The sequence below is a fragment of the Macaca thibetana genome, chromosome 2 (genome assembly GCF_024542745.1).
Source record: "Macaca thibetana thibetana isolate TM-01 chromosome 2, ASM2454274v1, whole genome shotgun sequence".
NCBI classification, from domain to species: domain Eukaryota; kingdom Metazoa; phylum Chordata; class Mammalia; order Primates; family Cercopithecidae; genus Macaca; species Macaca thibetana.
The window spans coordinates 193,762,728-193,784,988 of record NC_065579.1 but is presented as its reverse complement, the minus strand read 5'-3'; the positions used below and the strand labels follow the sequence as shown (position 1 = coordinate 193,784,988).

General features: G+C 34.5%; 1 protein-coding gene and 1 long non-coding RNA gene across 10 annotated transcripts in view; both read left to right on the top strand.

Annotated features, from left to right (window-relative positions):
• The window catches only part of ROBO2 (roundabout guidance receptor 2), a 1,778,513-nt gene that overhangs the window by 450,961 nt on the left and 1,305,291 nt on the right, over positions 1–22,261 (top strand). The window lies entirely within an intron of this gene.
• The window catches only part of LOC126949347 (uncharacterized), a 74,664-nt gene continuing 53,527 nt past the window's right edge, over positions 1,125–22,261 (top strand). For all 3 annotated transcript variants that reach the window (XR_007723671.1, XR_007723670.1, XR_007723669.1), the window contains exon 1: positions 1,125–20,586. This is a non-coding gene — a long non-coding RNA (uncharacterized LOC126949347). The remainder of the gene's footprint in view (positions 20,587–22,261) is intronic.

Below are 22,261 nucleotides of genomic sequence, written 5' to 3'. Positions count from 1 at the left end.
CTCAAGTGATCTGCCCGCCTCGGCCTCCCAAAATTCTGGGATTACAGGCATGAGCCACCACACCCGGCCTTCTGCGTCTTTTTATATTTGAAATGATACAAAATTAATTTACATGCTGGTTTTCATTTTAACTGTAAAAAAGATATTCCCATCACCATCAAAGCCATAACTTTTAATGACTGCATACTGTTTCATTTTATGGGGACACTACAATTTACTTAAATACTTTTCTCTTGAATAATCAGATAGCTTACCATGCAAATATAGGTTATATTCAGATTGTTAGCTAGAAAATCACTTAATTGTGTGTAACCAAGACACTAAAAGCAGTGGCTTAAGTAAATGGATACCTATTTCTGTCATGAAAAAGATTGAACTAGCATTTGACTATATTCTTGAAGCTATCATAGGCTCCTTCTGTGTTATTGATATACAGTGACCTAAAATCTTGTTTTCATTGACCTGGTTCCAAAATGGTCCATGATAACTCGAGATCATTGTATGTAAGTAGCAAGAAGAAAAAAAAGGGAAAGAAAATCACTTTGCTAATGGCTTACTGTAGAAATTATGCATAACGGTTTCATTCATTTTCTGTAAGACTTAGTCATGCTGCTCTAGTAAGGGAAGTAGGGAAATGTGGCTTCCTTTTGAGGTGCTACTGTGCCCAGCTAAATGTTATCACTATAAAGGAGTAAGAAAATGGGTAGTGGTGGATAAATGGCAGTCTCTGCTTTGCCTAGTCAAGTTTCTCATTCCAACAATGTCCCTTTTATGGAGATATCTTGGGAAACACTAAATTTAAGGCATGATTAAATTTCATTTTGAAGAATACTGCAGTGGCCTAATTCACAATTTTTTTACTACTTTCTTTAAATTATATGCTTTCAAATATTCTTTCAATATTTCATTAATTACTTGATTTGTGAAAAGCTCAAAGAATGACATAATATTTAAGTCATTCTCTGGTCTGCGGCATTGTTTAAATTATTTTAGGCCATTTTGAGAGTTAACGGCTAATTTACTTTCAAATCATCATCATATAAAAACATAAATACATTAACCATCTATAAATATATCATATAAATACATTCAAAACATTTTTTCATAAGAACATTTAACAGGAAACTGGATATCTAATAAGATTTTGTTTTCTCTTATGAACTACTTTAAGTATATATTTAATTGTCAATTAGGTAAAATATGATTCTAATTCTCAAAATTAATGTTTGCAGTTACGAATTTTTTAAATAGATTCTGAAAAAAGTTACTGGGTATTTAAAAAAAAACACAATCTCTGTTTTCTGGGGCTTTGTAGAGAAAAAAAGATAAAATTGTGTCCAGCAAGTTTAATTACAGTTATCCATTTAAAAACCAAGCTACAGAATCACATTTTTCCTTCTAGTGGGATCCTGTCTGATTTTCAAGCTGTAAAAGTTGATCTTTCATTATTAAACATTTGTCATTTTCATGGCCAATATAGTTCATCTTCCCTAATCAAAGCTCCCTTGGCCCACTGCAAATTATCAGTGAGATGGGCAGCAGAAACTCAAGTGACATAGAAAATAACAGCTCTGTATGCACCAGAAAATACTAAAATCTCTCCCCTGCTGTAATAATAAATAAACACTACTGGGATTTTCTTTACCTCAATTGTTAGATCCGCAGAGATAAAATACATGGGTTGACGATTAAAATGAAAAGAGATAATATATAGGAATTAACATTTCCTTTCAGTGCTTACAGAAAATTTACCTTTGCTAACAAAACCATTTTATTTTCTCTTATTTGGTTATGGCATGCCTGGCCATTACAGGATTATATCTTTTTTTAAAATTTCTCCAGAACTAAGAAAAACCTCAACACATGTTACTCACACAGTAAGTCATAGCCATCATAATTATGACATGGAAGAAGAGAATGGAGTCTGAAAAAAAAATGAAAAAGAGAACTAGCAATAAAGGATGTGAAGACTGGAGGTGTGAAAGAAAATCTAATACTTATTTCTTCATAAGCAATGGTATTTTGAGTAGTTTCAATTCAATTGTTTATTATGTATTTAGCAAGAATGAAATTGGGATTTGAACTTGCCATGTTCACCTCAATAGTTGTCTATTGTCACTACGTATAATTCTATTGTTAATAAAACCCAAAGTTCAAAAGTCATAAAATTGATGAGGTTTCAGGTTCCACCAAAGGAGATTTACTTTTGATTTGTTATCAAAAGCCCAGTGGTGAAACTAGAAATAAAAGTTCAATATTAGCAGAAGCCTGAACTTGTTGTTCTGTGGTGACATGCTCTGGCTTTCCCTCCGACACTGTGATGATGGTTACAATTCATTCCGTGGTACAGCAAGAGAAAGATTTGACATAGGGGGAAAAGGTGCCTAATAGCTTCTAGTACATGTATCTGAGACGTTACGTACAGAGCTATAGGGAATTTAGTTTCCTTCTCGGCCTTTTAGTAAACTTTACATACCCACTGGATCAAATGGAGTGTGAGTTCCTGTCTCTCTCCCTTTCTCAAACGTGCTCCTACCAAGCCGGCCTGAATATCTTTCTATACCCCTGCAATAAGGTACACTGAAGTTTTCGCTTTATCTCCAAGTTCCTTCTTTTACTTGCTCACTTAAGTGATCACACTTATTTTGGTTAGTCATCAAGCAATTTGAAGACTAAAAATAGATTTCCAGGCTTATTCCTGATATCCCAGCAGTTTGGGAGGTCACAGTGAGAGGGTTGCTTGAGGCCACGAATTCAAGACCAGCCTGGGCATCATAGGAAAACCCTGTCTCTTAAAAAAAGACATAGCCAGACATAGTGGTACATGCCCGTAGCACTAGCTACTTGGGAGGCTGGTCGGTGGGGAGGATCACTTGAGCCCAGGAGTTTGAGTTTACATTGAGCTATGATTGCTCCACTGTGCTCCAGCTAGGGAGAGTGACAGAGCAAGACCATGCTTCTTTCTTAAAAATTATATATATAATGCTTATTAATTATAAATTAATATTATATATAAATTATGTATAATTATTCTTATTAATCAAATATATTTTGTGATATATATTTGATTAATAAACATAATGAAGTTGACAACAAAGTTGAACCACTGTATCTTTCTAAAATCTGGATGAATGAAATGAAATTTAAGAAAATATTTTAGAAACATTCCAAGACAAACTGATCAAAATAGATCTTTTGATGTTATTACTTAGATGTCTTAAATAAGGATGCCTTCATGACTTAAATCTGAAAAGCTGTTGAAGTGTCCAGCAAGTTTGATTACAGTTATCAATCAAAATTCAAAATTTCCTTTTGAAGAATACTGCAGTCACCTAATTCACAATTTTGAAGAATCTAACTGTGCAAATAAACAACTAAAAGCTAATTTTGCATTTTAATGTGTTATTACTACTTGATATTTCTTAGTCCATCAATGATATTTTTAAATGTATCTATTTAAATGTTTAAATGTTTCTATTTATGACATTTTATGTGTCCTTTAAGCTTATCTAAATATTTCACTTCAATTTGCCTTTTTAGACCTTTTCTGGATGTTTATGACCTGAATGCCATATTTTCAAAACATTGTATTTGATTAAAAAGTGAGGAGTAAACACTGATGCATCTGCTTGTGTGTACTTTTACAATATAGCTTCCTAGGCAATAGATTAGAGTCAGGTGTTGTGTCTCAAATGTTTGCTGCAAGGTTTCATTTTACCCACACAGTGCATTCAGATTTTGAAACACATGCTTTAGTGGAATCTAAATAATATAAAGCAATAAGGTATATATAGCAATAAGATATGTTGGAAACCATATACTATTTCTAGATATGTCACCTGCTTTGGACAGTGGCATATGAGATTATGTTAAGAGGACAAAAGATAGAGCTGGGAGTTTATCTTTCTCTTTCAAGAGCTCTGAACGTGGGCAAGACACCTGCCCTCTGTGTGTTAATTTCCTCATCCATATGGTATGCATGTAAAGTTTACTCTTCATGATTATTCTCCTTAGCAAATTGGAATCTGCATCATTTTTATTTGAACTGCAATTCCAGACCACTCTCAAACACCAAGAGTAGAGTGAAGGCATGCTGTGTGCAGCGCCACTTTGAACGTGAGTTTGATTTGGGGCCTATCACATTTCCTTATTGGGGTATATAGGGTTATTAATCATTACAATAATTCATATGTTTGTACCTCCACGTTTATTAATTTATAGAAAATTAAAATCTTCTAATGTTTGTGTCTGTACTACAAATATTAATGTATGTGTAATTCTTCCATAGGTGCCATCTTCCTACATATAATCTGGGGAAATTTTTCAAAGTTTAGCATAAGGATATTATTCACCTTTACTATAATCATTGGCTATTTCATACCACCAGAGTATGGTACCACCCTGGTACCACCAAAGTCTATTGCATAAACTACTAACTACAAATCCTAACAAAAATGAACCAATTGAAAAAAAAAATAAGAAGAAGAAAATTTAAAAAAAAACTTAGAAAATTGAGATTATATATCAAATATAATTATGTAGTAAGAAGCCAGTTAATTGCACCACACTGACTGTGATTTTACTAGTAGAGCAGGAACACTTGAAAAATACAAAGATGAGTTAAAAGCAATTGCATATTATACTAACAACAAGATTCATGCTGGCAAGCTGTCCTTTTGCTCTCCCTTAGCCTTCAGTCAAGATAATTTCATTTATCTTCCAAGTTACCTTAACCTTGTGGGATAGAACAATACCCAAAATTTCACCTCCTTGACCACGTTCAAGAAAGCGTGTTTGTCTTGGGCATAATATTTTAGCCAATCCTGGATGTCAGTCTATCACTCTAACTGATTTATTTCTAACCAGAATAATATGAGTATAAAAATATAAGTAATGTGAAGTCTAAAGCACTGAAGCCCTGAATGGATTTATACTGCTTTACAGCATATGTGATTTAAAGCTAATGGTGTATCTCCACATTTTATAAGCATTTAACTTTTGCAGAAATCACATTCTAGGTCACAAAGTATATTATAATTTTAAAATATTATATAGCTTCCCATTTTTGGAAGGGCGTTTTTTAATGGTTGGGAAAGCCTGGCAAGTTGTCATTCATTGAAAATGATTCTTACCTTTAGCTGGTGGATAAATGAGACGTCAATGCTGCAAGTAAAATGAACTTTTTTTAGTTCTAGAAAAAATTTAGACATTGCTCATGTTCCAAACACTAAGGAAGTAACCATCAGAGTTCTTATATTCTGCCACATGTATTATAATATGTTAGTAATTAGCATGTGGAAATAATAAAAATACTTCAGGATAAGTCTGCTATTTGGGAACTCACAGTAAAATAAAGGCAATGTAATGAATTTATCTCACTGTGTTGTGAATCTTTTAGGAGTGTTGTGTCTCCTTAAAGATCATTACCTGTTCTTCAGCTGGTTCGGCTGTATTTTTTATATATATATATACTTTAAGTTCTAGGGTACATGTGCACAACGTGCAGGTTTGTTACATATGTATACATGTGCCATGTTGGTGTGCTGCACCCATTAACTCGTCATTTACATTAGGTATATCTCCTAATGCTATCCCTCCCCCCTGCCCCCACCCCACAATAGGCCCCGGTGTGTGATGTTCCTCTTCCTGAGTCCAAGTGATCTCACTGTTCAGTTCCCACCTATGAGTGAGAACATGTGGTGTTTGGTTTTCTGTTCTTGTGATAGTTTGCTAAGAATGATGGTTTCCAGCTGCATCCATGTCCCTACAAAGGACGTGAACTCATCCTTTTTTATGGCTGCATAGTATTCCATGGTGTATACGTGCCACATTTTCTTAATCCAGTCTGTCACTGATGGACATTTGGGTTGATTCCAAGTCTTTGCTATTGTGAATAGTGTCACAATAAACATACATGCGCATGTGTCTTTATAGTAGCATGATTTATAATCCTTTGGATATATACCCAGTAATGGGATGGCTGGATCAAATGGTATTTCTAGTTCTAGGTCCTTGAGAAATCACCACACCGTCTTCCACAATGGTTGAACTAGTTTACAGTCCCACCAACGGTGTAAAAGTGTTCCTATTTCTCCATATCCTCTCCAGCACCTGTTGTTTCCTGACTTTTTAATGATCACCATTCTAACTGGTGTGAGACGGTATCTCATTGTGGTTTTGATTTGCATTTCTCTGATGACCAGTGATGATGAGCATTTTTTCATGTGTCCGTTGGCTGTATGCATGTCTTCTTTTGAGACATGTCTGTTCATATCCTTTGCCCACTTTTTGATGGGGTTGTTTATTTTTTCTTGTAAATTTGTTGGAGTTCTTTGTGGGTTCTGGATATTAGCCCTTTGTCAGATAAGTAGATTGCAAAAATTTTCTCCCATTCTGTAGGTTGCCTGTTCACTCTGATGGTAGTTTCTTTTGCTGCACAGAAACTCTTTAGTTTAATTAGTTCCCATTTGTCAATTTTGGCTTTTGTTGCCGTTGCTTTTTGTGTTTTAGTCATGAAGTCTTTGCCCATGCCTATGTCCTGAATTGTATTGCCTAGGTTTTCTTCTAGGGTTTTTATGGGTTTAGGTCTAACATTTAAGTCTCTAATTCATCTTGAATTAATTTTCATATAAGGAGTAAGGAAAGGATCCAGTTTCAGCTTTCTACATATGGCTAGCCAGTTTTCCCAGCACCATTTATTAAATAGGGAATCCTTTCCCCATTTCTTATTTTTGTGAGGTTTGTCAAAGATCAGATGGTTGTAGATGTGTGGTATTATTTCTGAGGACTCTGTTCTGTTCCACTGGTCTATATCTCTGTTTTAGTACCAGTACCATGCTGTTTTGGTTACTGGAGCCTTGTAGTATAGTTTGAAGTCAGGTAGCATGATGCCTCCAGCTTTGTTCTTTTGACTTAGGATTGTCTTGGCAATGCGGGCTCTTTTTTGGTTCCATATGAAGTTTAAAGCAGTTTTTTCCAATTCTGTGAAGAAAGTCATTGGTAGCTTAATGGAGATGGCATTGAATCTATAAATTACCTTGGGCAGCATGGCCATTTTCACGATATTGATTCTTCCTATCCATGAGCATGGTATGTTCTTCCATTTGTTTGTGTCCTCTTTTATTTCATTAAGCAGTGGTTTGTAGTTCTCCTTGAAGAGGTCCTTTACATCCCTTGTAAGTTGGATTCCTAGGTATTTTATTATCTTTGTAGCAGTTGTGAATGGGAGTTCATTCATGATTTGGCTCTCTGTTTGTCTACTATTGGTGTGTAAAAATGCTTGTGATTTTTGCACATTGATTTTGTATCCTGAGACTTTGCTGAAGTTGCTTATCTCAGCTGTATTTTCTAAAGGTTTGAATCAGTGTAAAATTAATTCATTTTCCCCTTCAATTAAACACATTATTTGTGATATATGGGGAAATATGTTATCAGATTTAACTTGTCAGAAATACTACCATAACAATATTGGACTAATTACTATAAGGAAAAAAAGAATAAACACAAAACTTCAAATCTCAGAGACTTACCTGCTCACATCACCTTCTAAAGTTATCTTTCCTGCAGTGATATAGGTTCCTTTTCTCTTATGCCTCTGCTCTCTCCTACTATGGGTCCAATCCAGCCCCCAGCTTGTTTCATATGGTCCCAGAGCTAAGGATGCTGTTCGCTTTTTTAAAGCATAAAAAAAAAAGTAAACAAGGAAAAATACGTGTTTCAAGAATTACGTGTCTTGCAAATGTATAATATTTACTATCTCTTAAAAAAAATTTGTTTATATTTTCCCTTGTGCTGTGAACTATTCAATTGGACCATTTACATTAGGCCAACTGATTTGAGAAGAGAGAAAATGCTTGGGAAATTCTCTGGAAATTTCCATAGGCCTGTAGATTGTGTCTATAGCTTTTTCCAATATTCTTTTGGTCAGAATCAGTCACTCTGCCATACCTAACCAAAAAGGAAGCCGCAAAACATAGTTGGGTTTGACGCTTAAGAGCAAAAGGAAAATGGTTTTAAAAATAACTATTCTCTGTCTTGTTTAAAATGGGACGTCAAAAAAGTGAACACCTGCGACAGATGATGTAGCACTATATTTTGAAAGAGTATTTTCTGAATGAATCTTTCACTATGGTGGAGACTTCTAGCATATGCTGTTTCCTCTTTTTCAAATTCTCCAGGTGAATAACAATTCCCTATCCACTTACAGTTAGTAAGGGGCATATAACATAAAACAATACTTTGGTATAAAATTTGGACAGCTGTCTTTGAAAATATTCCACAATATTATGAAACAATGTTTACAGTCAATAAAGTAGAGGATTGTTTATTTCCTGGTAGACAATATAATTAGGTCAACATGTTGACTGTTGATCCCCATGAACTTCCCTCAAATCTTATTATTCTGCCTGTGAGATCCTCATAATTCCTTTAACAGGCTCTGTCTCTGTTAACATACCCACTCATCTCCAAAACTTTCATGAAGTATGAAGGGTCTTAGATTTTACCCATCTTGCAAACTAACAAGTAAGCCTGTCATGATTTCATGGATCCTCAGAGAAGACATGTGACTCTAAGGTGAGAGACATAGATCTTTGTTACTCCCAGCACAGCAAACATCATCAACATACACATGCCTGAGTGTTTCAGTTGCCTTTGAATCCAAGTCTTATAGAAGTGACACAGATGAGCCCAGATGAAGGCCTGCACATAGTGGGTGTCACTTCAGGAGAATTATGAGTGTAGGAAACCCAACTTTTTTATGAATAGTAGTAAACATGCCTGCTCTTAGCTCTGGAAGGAAATCGGCTATAAGCAAATCTACCCTTTGCTCTGGATGGATACACTATCTCTATCTTTCGAGGCTGTTCGACTTGTATATATCCTTACGAATATAGTCTATAACAAAGGGCAGTTAGTGCCATGCTAGCAAGACAGAGAAAAAATTCACTAGAGTATGATAGGGAATTTTTTAAAGAATTATTGTCATTGGACTGCTGTATTTTCAAAATCTATCTGGTATATGTACAGGTTTATACTGGAGGCACACTTAATAGTAGGTATAGGTAGATTAATTAAAATCTATACCTACTGTTTATGGGGAAAAAACTGAATGAAATCATGATTTCTGTTAGTGACACAGTTGTTTGTATGGTCAATTTTATATAAGTACAGAACGATGCAATTTCATTAAAATTGATTATTGTATAGTTATAACATTTAAGTAGCTTGTTTGCATTATAAATGGTGATAGTTGTGATTCAAATTTTATTGAATGGTAACCAAATGTTCCAAAGACAAAAACACATGGGTCTTTCTCAGTAAATATAATTTCTATTCAATTACCAGAAACTCTTCTTTAGTTCAGAAATCTAACTTGTGAATTGTTCAAGCTGGAATTCAGCTAACATTACAAACTTCTACTTATGGTGTGGTATATTGATTGAATACAACTCTCACAGACCAAAGAATCTCTATTAGTACTCTCTATCCAAGAATAACCAAAGTGAAAACAACATATAGAATGTGTTGTAAGCATAATTCTTCCATTTTTGTTTGCCCTAAGTGATAAACATTCCTGATGTCTTCATCTGTAGCATGATTGTCCTAGGTGAGTTTAGTGTGGAATTCAATATATGTGTAATAAATGAATGACTGCTAACACACAGGTGTCCATCTGCATAAGGTGATTTATCTGAGGAATGAAGTCCTTCTGGAATGAAGTTTTGCACATGAGAACTTACCGAATATAACCTATAAATCAGAGAGGGAAAGAGAAATGCTATCAGATTGTTGCAAACGTAATTGCAGTTTTTGCCATTGAAAGTAATGGCATTTAGGTAAGGTATTTGTCTTAAAGTAAGGTATTTAAGTGACAAAGCAAGACATAAATCAGGAAATAGTATCATGCAATATTGGTGTGGTGAGGTTTTGGCCTTAGAAGTTGAATGCAACCATGAGGAACCTGCTGTGCCCAGCAGTATAGCAGAAAATCCTCAGAAATAAATTTATTTTGTGAGCATAAATGAGACAGCCCTGGAAACCTCCAAAGATATTTGGTGAGGATTTAATTTGGTGCCACTTATTCTAGTAAAATCAGAATACAAAATCTGATTCATTACTTCTATTTTGATCTTGATGTGTCCAAAGATTTTATAAACCTGAGTAAATTTGGTTTGTACTAAAAGCATTTTGATATACCTTGAATCTATCTTTGAAGTGGGGCTGTTTTCCCCATTCCTTTCCAAGTATTCTTTTTTCCTTGTATAAAAGTATGTCAATGAATTCTATTAAGTTTAGCTATTACGACAGTAAATTCTTAACCTTAAAAAAAATAATTTCTACTTAATCTTTTATAATAATCATATTGGAAGATAATTTATTTTTTTGAGTTAAAACAATTGAATGTAAGAAAAGAGTCTGTTAAAAATTGATACACTGATAGCCTGGATTACTTTTTGCTATTCAAGGGTATTTACACGTCAGGTTTTTACAATGCAACCTAATTTAGCAAATATTTATCAATACAAATATACAAAAGTGTGATATGCATATCTTCAGATAACTGAAGGCATGATTCTGTCTGCTAGAGTATGAGAAAAAATTTCACGAAAACTTTAAAGATAGTGGCAAAATCCCATTTTGCTCAAAACCACTAGTTGTTTTGGTCATCAGAACTCTTTGATCATGGGAATGTTCTTTGAGCTGTACTTTCAAAGATTAAAAGTCAAGGAACTCCAAAGCTCAGAAGTCGAGATAGGAGTTATTTGTAGTAGTCTATGTGAAATGTGGACCTATTTCAGAAAAGGCTCTATTACTTGGTTACTAATGAAACAGCAGAAATGATGGATAAAAAGAAGAGGAACACATGTCTTAAAGGTTTAAGCCTAAAGACAGAAATTAATGTAGTGGATTTGGTTTAGGAAATTATATGTTCTATTTTGAATAGGCCAATCTTAGTTAAAATGCCCACTATACAGTTAAATATGTGTCGAGAGAAAAACCAGAGTAAAGTCAAGAATTCAGGAAATATCTAGATATGATAATAACAGTGACTGTGGACAAAACGTGTATTTTAGTTTCTATCCAGGGTGTTTAACACATCTTTTTATACTTAATCCTCATTAATTCTAATGCAGTAAGTATTTATCTATATGAGAAATTGCTCATTTATGAAGTTAAATAGCTTGAGAAGTACTATTCAGTTATTTCTAGACCTGGATTTCAGTTCAGATCTGTATAACTGCGAAGTGAGCTCCACTGCCTTTTGTGATGATGGTTTAAATTTTGAATATGACAAATCAGAGAGATAATAAGCAAGGTTTTGGAGACAAAAAAGAAAAGAACTTAGGATACAAGTAGGTGTGTCGGGGAGGAGGTGTCCATATGAATAAGGCCAAGGCAGAAACTGCAGCAGGAACAAAACTCTTGTGTGAATCTTGGGAGATCCAAGTCACGGGAAAGGCCTCTGTGAGGCCTGGGAAAAGCAGGTCTTTTATTTGCACACTTTTTTTTCTGTCACTCTTTATAACTAGACTTTTCAACATATGTGAGTATGAATGTGAGATGTGTAAGAATGTGTATATACATGTGCAGGTGTGTTTCAAGAGTAGGCAAGATATCATTTTTTTTTCTTTTTTTGCACTGGGAAATATTTTCAACAAGAAAACTATTATTCCTGGTTGAATTATAACAAAACTATTTTTAGCACTGAAATTTTCCTTGGGTTCCCTAGCTGTGATCTGATGAAATGTTTTCCCTGATTTTTCTTTACCCATAAAATATATCTAAAGAGTAAAATAAATTTGAGCCTTCTTAGTTGTATAGGAAAAATGAATCTTCAGGTACTGAAAAATTGTCCTGATCTTAAAACCCCCAAATAATTTCTCGATCCTAAGAGACCATCACAGAAGGTAAAGATGAGGTTTTCAGTCCTCCTGTTTAATAGAAATTATTTAATTGCTGAAAGTTTTATTTATGAAATTTGCTTTCCTATATTTAATTTTCTGTAACTCTTTGTGATTCAATTTTATTTGCTTTAACATTTCTACCTAAAGTGTACCAAACTCCAAGTTTGTATTGTCAGGTATTTTATTATTTTAAATGTAAAAGTGCTCCTTTAGACGGTAATTTTTTATTCCCAACTGATCTCAGTTTCTCTTTAATCTACTCACCCCTCTCCAGAAGGCAGGCTCTATGGGGGTTCTAAAATGGATCAGGCTTCGTCCTTACAGGCCAGTTAGCTCAGGCTTTGATCACACAGAAGGGAAAGCACTAAAGATCAGCCTTGTCCTTCTGGGAGCTTCCTTCCTGGGACCACTAAAAAAGGCTGCCTTTGTTTCTTTATTTTTCTTTAAGAATTTAATAATCTCTGAGGAAAGGAATGTTAGCTCTCCAAGCTACTAAATACTAAAAGTCTTTTATAGTCCATTAAGAGAAGTTAAGCAAAAACAACAAATGTAGGCTACACCTCTTCTTTAGAAAGCATTGGCAATAAGTCTAAGGTATTCCCTCTATTTGCTTTTGAAAACTGAAGTCAAGACTATTTTCATGGTGGGAGTTATTGACTTTTAAATTACTTTCTGGTTTTGGTTCCATGAAATATTACTCCTTTGGCCTTCAAAATCATGTCTGATGACGTGTAGTCTACAGTGGCATAATACAGCAGTTAAAAATGTGGGCAATGTCTATCAGAAAGACATATTTTATTGTCCAGAGCCACTAGATGACTTAGCAACCATTTCATGTTTCACAGACACGCATTCATTCATTCGTAATGTTTTCTCCATTGAGATTTGTTGATAACTTTTTCCAGTCAATCATATTATGAGAATTTAGCCTATGTTTTACATCCTTCTAAGGGTTCCAAAAAATTTGACAAAAAACTAGCCGGGCGCGGTGGCGCCGCCTGTGGTCCCAGCTCCTCGGGAGGCTGAGGCAGGAGAATGGCGGGAACCCGGGGGGCGGAGCTTGCAGGGAGCCAAGATGGCGCCGCTCACTTCAGCCTGGGCCACAGAGCCAGACTCTGGCCAAAAAAAAAAAAAAAAAAAAAAAATTGATCTTTCCCCCATCTCTTCGGCAAAACTTTATCTGATACACTCACAGAGTGACAACATGAAAGCAAAATAAATTACTCGGTATGCTCCCTGTGTGGCCTCCTGTTATAACAGGGCCACTTTGCATCAATTGAGAATAAAAGCATAATGATATACTCCCTAGTGTGAAGATGATGCAGTCTGGTAGGTATCAGCACAGCCTGAGGAAGGTCATGCCGACATCAGAGCCAAAGGCTCATAGCTTTTGTGGCTGAACACCTAAGGAGAAACACCATTCAGACAAAATTATAAAAAAATGGATTATATCTCTTTACGTTTAGCAGTCCTTGCTGGGAATCAGATTTGTTTTGAGTAAAATTACTGGAAGACACACTAGCAGAGTATCAACTGACATTCTGATAAACGCTTTTTACTGCATCCACCTTCATATCACCTACTCTGTTTCTAAACCCTGAGGCATAGATTCTGCTTCTTTGACCTCAGGATTTATTAGTTAATGGTTTAGGTACAAAAGAACAAACAGCCCCAAAAAACTGTAATAAGAACATTTTTACTTTAAGGAACAGAATTATTGATTTTATTTATATTGAATTTAAACAGTTTAGAAAATTTCTGTCAAAATTGTGCGTGATGATGTTAGTGTGTATGTGTTTGTAGGTGTGGATTCTCACTTTCTAATAACAGAAGGTATATATTTAAATGTTGCAAATTCAAAATTGTTTTATAAATATGATGTAATATTTCAGCAGAGAGGAATTATTTGCTTGAAATTTGCCTGTTCTGGTCAAAGCTGCTCCTCTAATCTGAGGCATTAGGTGTGATTTTGTTCTGTTTAACTTATTTATAATCTTATACTTTTTACAGTTGTGCATTTGAAACAAAAGTTGTTAAGCAACCCAGAAAAACAAAAGGGGTGGCAATAATTCACTCTCCCTCTGATTCTGTGCAATTACAGCCAATCACAAAAAGACAACAGAAAAATGGGTCTTTGATTGTGAGAAATACCTGGAAAATAACATTAGTAAATTATTTTGCAGTGTCTGTTGTGAATTTGAATTTTTTCACAAGTGGCCCCAAACATCATACTATATATTAAGCAATCTAATGTTTAAAATAGTATTTATTATATTGTTAACGTGATACAATTGAATGAGGATGTTGGATTGGACTCTTTCAACTCTTCAAGAATGACGGATGAAATCCAAAGCTAAAAATTAGTCAATTACCCATATGCTGAAAACTGCTACCTGTGAGGCTTCAAACACCTGCATCATCTGCCCAAGTACTATTTGCCGTCATTCCACAGCCTCACACACAGTCAATGTCAGTCTTCATAAGAAGTCTGGGGAAGAACAAAGATTGGGTTGCACCTTCTGGGGAGGCAAGTAATTGTTGGGAGAGGCAATGTTCCTGCCTGGAGATGCTCTGGTAAAGTGGAGGTGGGGTGAATACTGTTGTTGGAAAATTGCTTTTAGTTTGCCTTGAATAGGAAAACACTGACGTATGAATTACAATTCCAAAGATATAGGTTAAAGTGCAGAAATTGGCATGACCTTAGCATCACCACACAGAAAGAAGTGAAGACCTCTACTAATGGAAACATTTAAGAAGAATTAGACTATTTTTCTTGAAGGCAGCCCTTGGCATCAGCAAAAGCAAGGGTAAAGGTTAAAATTACCCCCAAGAACATCATGTCACAACCTGTGGGTAGCCCATTAGTTCCATGAGAAACTAGACTAAATTAGAGACTAAGGTCACATCCCACATCGAGGTACAACCAATTATGTGCTATATCTGCTTCTCCATCTCCCCTTCCTGCTTTCAGCACTGGAGGAATTTATCCACAAAGTAGGTTTGGCAAAGCTCGACTGTTCTTCTTTTCATCCAAGGCCATCTAACCACAAATCTAAATCAAATCTAAATTGCACTGAAGGATGGACACTGAAGACTGAATTAGCTATATCATTGGACAATGTTATTATTGAACACGTCCAAAAAGTTATAGAGGCTTGTAAAATGCCACCAAAGAGTGGAAAGGGGAATTTATTATACCATAAGTAAAGCAGCTTAAGTCACGGTTGTGTATTTGTACCCCAAGGAATTCATTTTCTTCAATAAACCAGGTATACACGGCAACTTTAATCACATTTCTAGTTCCTAGGGGCATTCTGGTAATCTTACTGTTTAAGATCTCTGTTCCATTTGTAAGGGGCAGAGCAAAGATTTAAACTCTGCATAAGTCTCTATTCCTTTTGATCAACTGAGCCTAAAGAAAACCTATATAACATATTTTTAAAAGATTTTTTTAAAAGAGTAGTTCCTGATTTGTTTATAATTACTAAAGTAAATATCAAAAAAAAAGCACTAAAATGGTAGCATATATAATTGATGGCAAAATTTATAGTTTGTTTGGGAGAGACTCCTATCTCTCCCAATTTTATAATAAATAATACTAATAGCAGGCATTAATTAAACATCTATGAAATCTGAGACACTATTTGAAATACTTTACAGGTACTAATTTAGCTTATCACAGCAATCCACTCATTTAGCTTATCACAGACACAAGAAGAACATCATTATGTGCATCTCACCGACTATGAAACTGAGTCCTGGAGAGACATTTTCAAGGCCACACAGTTAGTTGTTGACAACATCTGAATTTAAACTTAGGAAATCTTATTTCATAAGTGTGAACTTCAAATTTATTTTTGTGTGTGCTTAAGATATCAAGTTGCATTTACCTGGAAAATGTGCCAAGAACTGGAAAGGGTCTGAGATTTCATCTTACTTGCCAGCTAACAAGTTAGCCTGCCACAGTGTAACGGATGCTGGCAGAAGACATGAGACTCTGAAGTCAGAAACAAAGTAGTTATTACTCACAGCAATAGTAGTAGCAGGGCCATCACCGTTTTTCTTGTGTCCGTGTTTTTGGGCCCCAGTTTCCACAGGAACACATGGGAAGATTCAGAGGACACCTGCATTTCACTACAGAAGAGGAATTCCATGCTCACGCTGGACGATAAGCATGCCTGCCCGTTGCTCCAGAGGGAGACAGTATCTTTAGCTTCAAAGGCTGTGAGCAAACCTGCCCTTTGCTCCAGAGGGAGAGACTATTTCTACTTTCCCAGGCTGTTCACTATACAAACTTCTTCAAAAGATAGTTTGAAACAAATATCATCAGTACCTTTGCTCACAAACAAGCAGAAATAAGAGGTATGAAGGACTGTCTCCCAGTAAAGCTTTGTACACCCCATTATCAATGGCAAAGTCATGAAAATGTTAGAATTAGTGACACACTTGGGAATGAATCTAGGATTTAAACTTTTCTTCTTGGGATTTTTCGTTTTTTATTTTCCCCAATCACAACACACTTACGCAATAGGAGATAATTGCTTTGCTTTGTGTCATAAACGTGTTAGAACGTTTACATCTGTTTTGCATAATTGATATGTCTCCACTTGCTTTTCTTTATCTTTTCAACCCAGAGAGAATATTACATTCTCCTTAGTGGAGATTCAGGCTTAGCACTTTGAAATATATCTTCAGTTGTAATTGCCATTTTCTCTGGTTGAGAAAGTTTACTTTATTTCCACTATAACCTACATGATATTTTATAACAAGACTTATACCAAATGTGCTGAGTTTTAACTAGCTTTATGAATTTGAAGTGACTTTCTCTTGCTATTCTATAATGTTCAATATAAATACCAATGTTAAAAATATGATATTTAATATAATCATTAATGACTTGGAGATTGAGAGATACCACGGAAGTCTGAAAACATTAATTACTTTAATGGGGGCTCACTTTTAATCGTATATTTAAAATTTTCTTAAATATAAAGTATTGAAAATTTTTTAAAAGACTTACTGTCTACAGCCAAAGAGAAATCAGTAAAGACTTACATGAAACAAGTAGGAACACTAAATAGAATTTGCCATCTCCTTTTTCTGTTTAGTTTTTATAGAAATTTTTTCATGAAGACAAACACTGATTATCTGTTATCAGAAGAAGTTAACATTCATAGTCTGCTCATAATAGGATCCTGGAAAAAGATGATCAGGACACATAAGCATCTGTCTTGGAAAAATGAGTGAAATTGGTATATATTTTAATTTCAGTATTTTATTATGAATTGGTAGTCATAACTACTTATAATTGCATTAGCCTTTATGTTTTGCTAAACATGTTTTTAAGTGAATTTTTACTAAACAACATTTTCAAGTGAATTTTCCTCAACCCTCTCAATAAAATAATGATATATGTAGTATGATCTCTCTTTTATAGGTAAAAAAATTCAACCACAGAAAGTTTATAATTATACCAACATCACATGTGGCTGAATAGTAATCATGTAATGCATCCCTAAGTCATATGAAAAGAAAAAGGAGAATAATATTAAAAAGCACAATATTAATAGCAACAGCCCTGAATTTTTACTTTTTTTATAGTGCTGGTAAATAATAATTGCTTATATTAAAAGTAATGTAAGAGCTATGGAAACTAGTAGAACTTTGAGACTTTTGGAGCAAGCAGTTGTCAAACCTAATAAAACATCAGCATCACTAGAGAAACTCTAAAAATATTAAAGTATTGGGTTTGTCCATTGGATATTTTGATTTACTGCACTTACAATGGGGGTCCTGAATCCTAGTATGAACATATATTTTTTTCAACTCCACAGGGATTCTGATAGAATTTTCCCCATTACCTGCCTCTACAGTATAATCTTTTGGCTAATTAGTGTTTCAACTGAGAACATCAATATTTCATGAGGCTTATGTTTCCATATTATGTCTTTATTGTTTGCCTTGTTCTTATAAATGTATGTATATATAACCTCACATACATGTAAATATATGAGTTTTTTTTTTTTAATTTGCATGTTAGGAAGAGATGACCTGGATTTAATTTCCACATCTACCTACTATTAACTATGTGACTTTGAGTAAACTACTTAATCTATAATCATCTCAGTTTCTTCATTTATAAAAGAGGGATATGCTAGCAATCCTATAGTATTGTTGTGAAGGTAAAATCAGAAAATGTAATCAAAGTGTTTGGGACATAGCTGATGTTCAATTAATGTTAATAATTTTATAATGTCATAACTCATATTTCATCAAAATATATTAATAATCAGACATAAGTTATTTCTAACACATTCTTATGAGAGTCTTTTTAAATTACACAATATCTCAATGGCAATGGTTGTACAGAACTTATGTTGATGAAGTGTATTTATCAACCTAGTAAGCAGAAGTACTTCATTCCCTGTAGACTAATTCCCTCCTTAAGTTGAGAAGGGGTGGACTTACAAATGTGTACTAATCTCCTAATCTCTATTTATAGCCTGGCCAGTGTCAGAATTAAAGAAATGGCTGAGCTTCCACATTGGGAAAAAACTACATCCTCCAGTTGACACGTGACTATGACTAGTTGAAGGGAAGCAAGTCAGGTACATCCCCTTGTTCCTACTGGTTTGCCTCCACAACCCTGCTTTCTCTCCTTGCCGGCTCTCCATTTGTTTAGTTCTTTTGTTTCATTGTGGAGTAGAATCCCAGCTTCAGATTAGATCCAAATTTTGTTAAATGATTTGAAAACATTTTTATAACTGGAATAATTATGTGGAACTGCTTATAAAATACTCCAGCTTGATGTTTAATTCCCTAGGCAGATTTGAATGAAAATGAGTCGAACTGGTTTCTTTAGTATACTATTTGTGACTATTACCTTGCTAAAATGACTGAGAACAAAAGAAATGGTCCTGAAAACTTGAGTGTTCCTCTTGTGTTCATGAATGATTGATGAAGCGGGCTTTATGTGCAGTCTACTGTGGACTCTGCAGAACCAGCAACTTTGGTCCTTTATGAGACACAGTTTTACTAGAGTTCCCCATAAATATCAAGTTATAAATAAACTGTGTCTGGAAAGTGCTTCAACTGAATTCCAGGCTGCTCACTAATTGGCCTACCACAGATGGCTATAACCAAATAACTAACAATTAACAATTAGATTAGCCCATTGTTACAAATTCACCCTGAAAATAGCAAGGCACACGTGGCTTTTGACAAGAGGTTGCAGGAAGAAGGTGTAGAACAACTTGTTAAATGTTAATCAAGATTTTAATTCCAGAACAGGCTGGCGTTTCCTCTCTCAAAATACAGTTCTAACTTAGCAGTCACCGTCAGCATCGCGATGATTCCTCGGACTTTGCATTGTGCACATGGATTAATGCAAATGCATGTAAATACAAGCAAGGTTAAAATGGAAAATGCAATGGAAGGATGAAATACTGCTTTGGATCCCTGTTACATACAGATGATAGAGGCAGGTCTGTCCTGATATGATCTTTTTAGCCATTTCAGTAACTAAATTCTCATGGAGAGAGTGAGTGGGAAAGTTTTGTGTCATGCTTTATGGTACAATATGATTTTGTGTAGGCACAGGACCAGTAGTTTAAGTGCTAATCATAAGTTAGTAAATACAATTTTAATAAGGAAGGAGAAACTTGAGAGAATTAAAGAAATCGTACTTAAATATTAATATCTCATTTCTCTAGTCTGTGGGGTAGAGATAGTTGTGCTAAATCTATATAAAAGTCTCCTTGAGTTCATGTGCAGAATTGAATGAACTACATTGCACATTCAGCCACATCTGCTTTGTTACCTAACATTTCTCATACTCATTGGGCCTGTTCTGTTCACCTAAATTAAAATTTAGAAAGACGTCAATTGGTGTTAGCAGAAAATGAAGAAGTCTATACCTTCCTTTTTGTTCAGAAAATGCTTTTCTCAAACATGGAAATACAAGGCAAAGACAATAGTCTTTGAGACACTACAGCCTTCTCAAACTGTTCTTTGAGAATATCACATTGTGTTTATTTGATGGGTTCAGGACGAGTTCTTTTAAGAAACTATATTTTCTTAGAACTTAGAGAACTCTCTAAATGCACTCCTAATTAACACCTACATTCTTTCTTTTAGGCGAGACAGAGACTTTCTTTGCATAACAACGTCTGGGCCATTTGCAAATCTCAGCTTGCTTCACGTTTTTAGGGGTTGCAATTCTTGTGACCAGAAATGCATGTGAAAGCAAATTTATTACAGTCGGAGATGAGAACAGTTAACTAAAAATGATCTCTGATTGAGAATAGCAACATTAGATGTCTGGCATCTGTTTCCCTAGTTGTTTTAAAACTCAACATAGACGAAGGATTTTAAATCATAATGCAAAGCATACTCCCAATTCAAGGCATTCAAAAATTCAGTAGCTTCATTTTACAAAATAACTAATTTTCAAATAGACAACAATTAAAATACTTGACAAAAACTGAGTAGTTCATGTATGTTAGAATATGCTTTTAAATGTTTTGAATTCCAGCTGTTTCTTTTTCTGTTCTTAGTAAGAAGAAAGTGCCAAAATTCTGGATTTCAATACATACATTCATATAACCTTTTCCTAAATTAAGGAGAACATTTGGGGGACACTTTCACAAGGATTGAAAGAATAACTTCTACTTTAGCTAGAGTAAGTCCTTACCAAAATAAATCTCTTTTGATGGTGTACTTTTGATTGATTAGGACTTCATTATGTTTTTATAAATTATTATTAAAATGCTAATAGTGAAGATAGTCATTACTATTTATGATTACTTACAGCCCTCAGTTGCTTATTATGCCTGTACAATAATTTATTACTGCTTTGTTTGTGGGAAGTTATATATAAAACCAGTAATATATTAAACCCTAATTTCTATTCTAATATCAAGTGAAAAAAATCATCTGAAGGTGATGAATTTTCAGTGTCACAAATCACTGTCACACATTCTAGGCAAGTGATATTTTTAGAGAGGTTTTGGGAAATGTAATGAAAAAATTATGAAGGAAAAATCACTTCTTTCATATAGGAAAAACTGCTGGGTATAATTAGAGGAGAAGAGAAGCCTCAGCACGGATGTCTGTTTATACGTATGATACCTGCCATGGACTTTTTATGACATTTTTTGTAAATTACTAAGCTAAGACATTTCTCCATTTATTTGTTTTAAAAATAAGTTTTATAAGTCCAATTTTCCTATTTCACAGAACTGTTAGAACCCAATAAAATATTTTGTTAAGTATTTGAAAATTCTATACATATATCTGTATATGTATGTATGTGTATGTGTGTGTGTGTATGTGTATGTAAGCGTGTGGGTGTTTGTGTTTGCTGGTGATGCTGTTGTATTTAACTACTCCTTAGTTAAGAAGTGACTTAGTTTCTGTGTTATTTTAAGCAAACCGCCACACTTGGAGGTATTAAAATGAGAACTGATGACAATTTTTGGGTTTCGACCATATGGCAAATAATGTACTAGCTATCTTCTGTTTGTTATCAACAGATAATAGTGATAATTAAATTAGTTAACACTAGCCAATTGTATGTAGGTTAACAGTGCCTGACAATAGCTAAGAGTTTAACAATAATTCTATTATTATTATTTCATCTATATATCATTTATTTAGAAAACTAACGCTGTGGAAAAGGTAATAATATTCTTCATTTGGGCTGAGAAAACTGAGACTTGGAAGGTGTGAAGGAAGTATTCTGAGATCAAATTATGAATATCAGGGTGAGAACTGGTTGGCAACTGGTTGAGTTATGATCCCATGGCTCTTAACTGTTACATTCTGCAGATATTCTAACCCATATATTCACTTATTCCTTAAAGTTCACAGACAATAAGTATACCTCACACTGAGACTGGAATCATGTTACTTCACTGACAACACTTGCATAGCAATCTGAGATGACTGGATAAATAAAAAATTCTTAAAATAGATGACAGAGACATCCACATAAAGAAAGTATCTAGCACAGGCACTTTCCCCAATCATTATGTAACATTTAAGTGAATTTGGGAGCTACAATTTTTTTGGTGACTTTAAGGATTTTATGTGCAGAAAAATCATTCAGAGGTTTACTTTGACTTTTGGAATTAAGATTTGGTAGTGAATTGAATCTATTAAAGCTACAACAAAGCACACTTGGAGTACAAGTGTAGATTAGATTGAGCCACCCCTTACAGCAGCAGCTTGGTGGACGTAATGGGGACATGCAATATGTTGTTGGTTTCTAGCATGTAGAGGAGTAGAATAGAAGAGGCCTCAAGAACACAGAGAAGTGAAACAGAATACTTGAAAGTGAACTGTTGTTTACAATG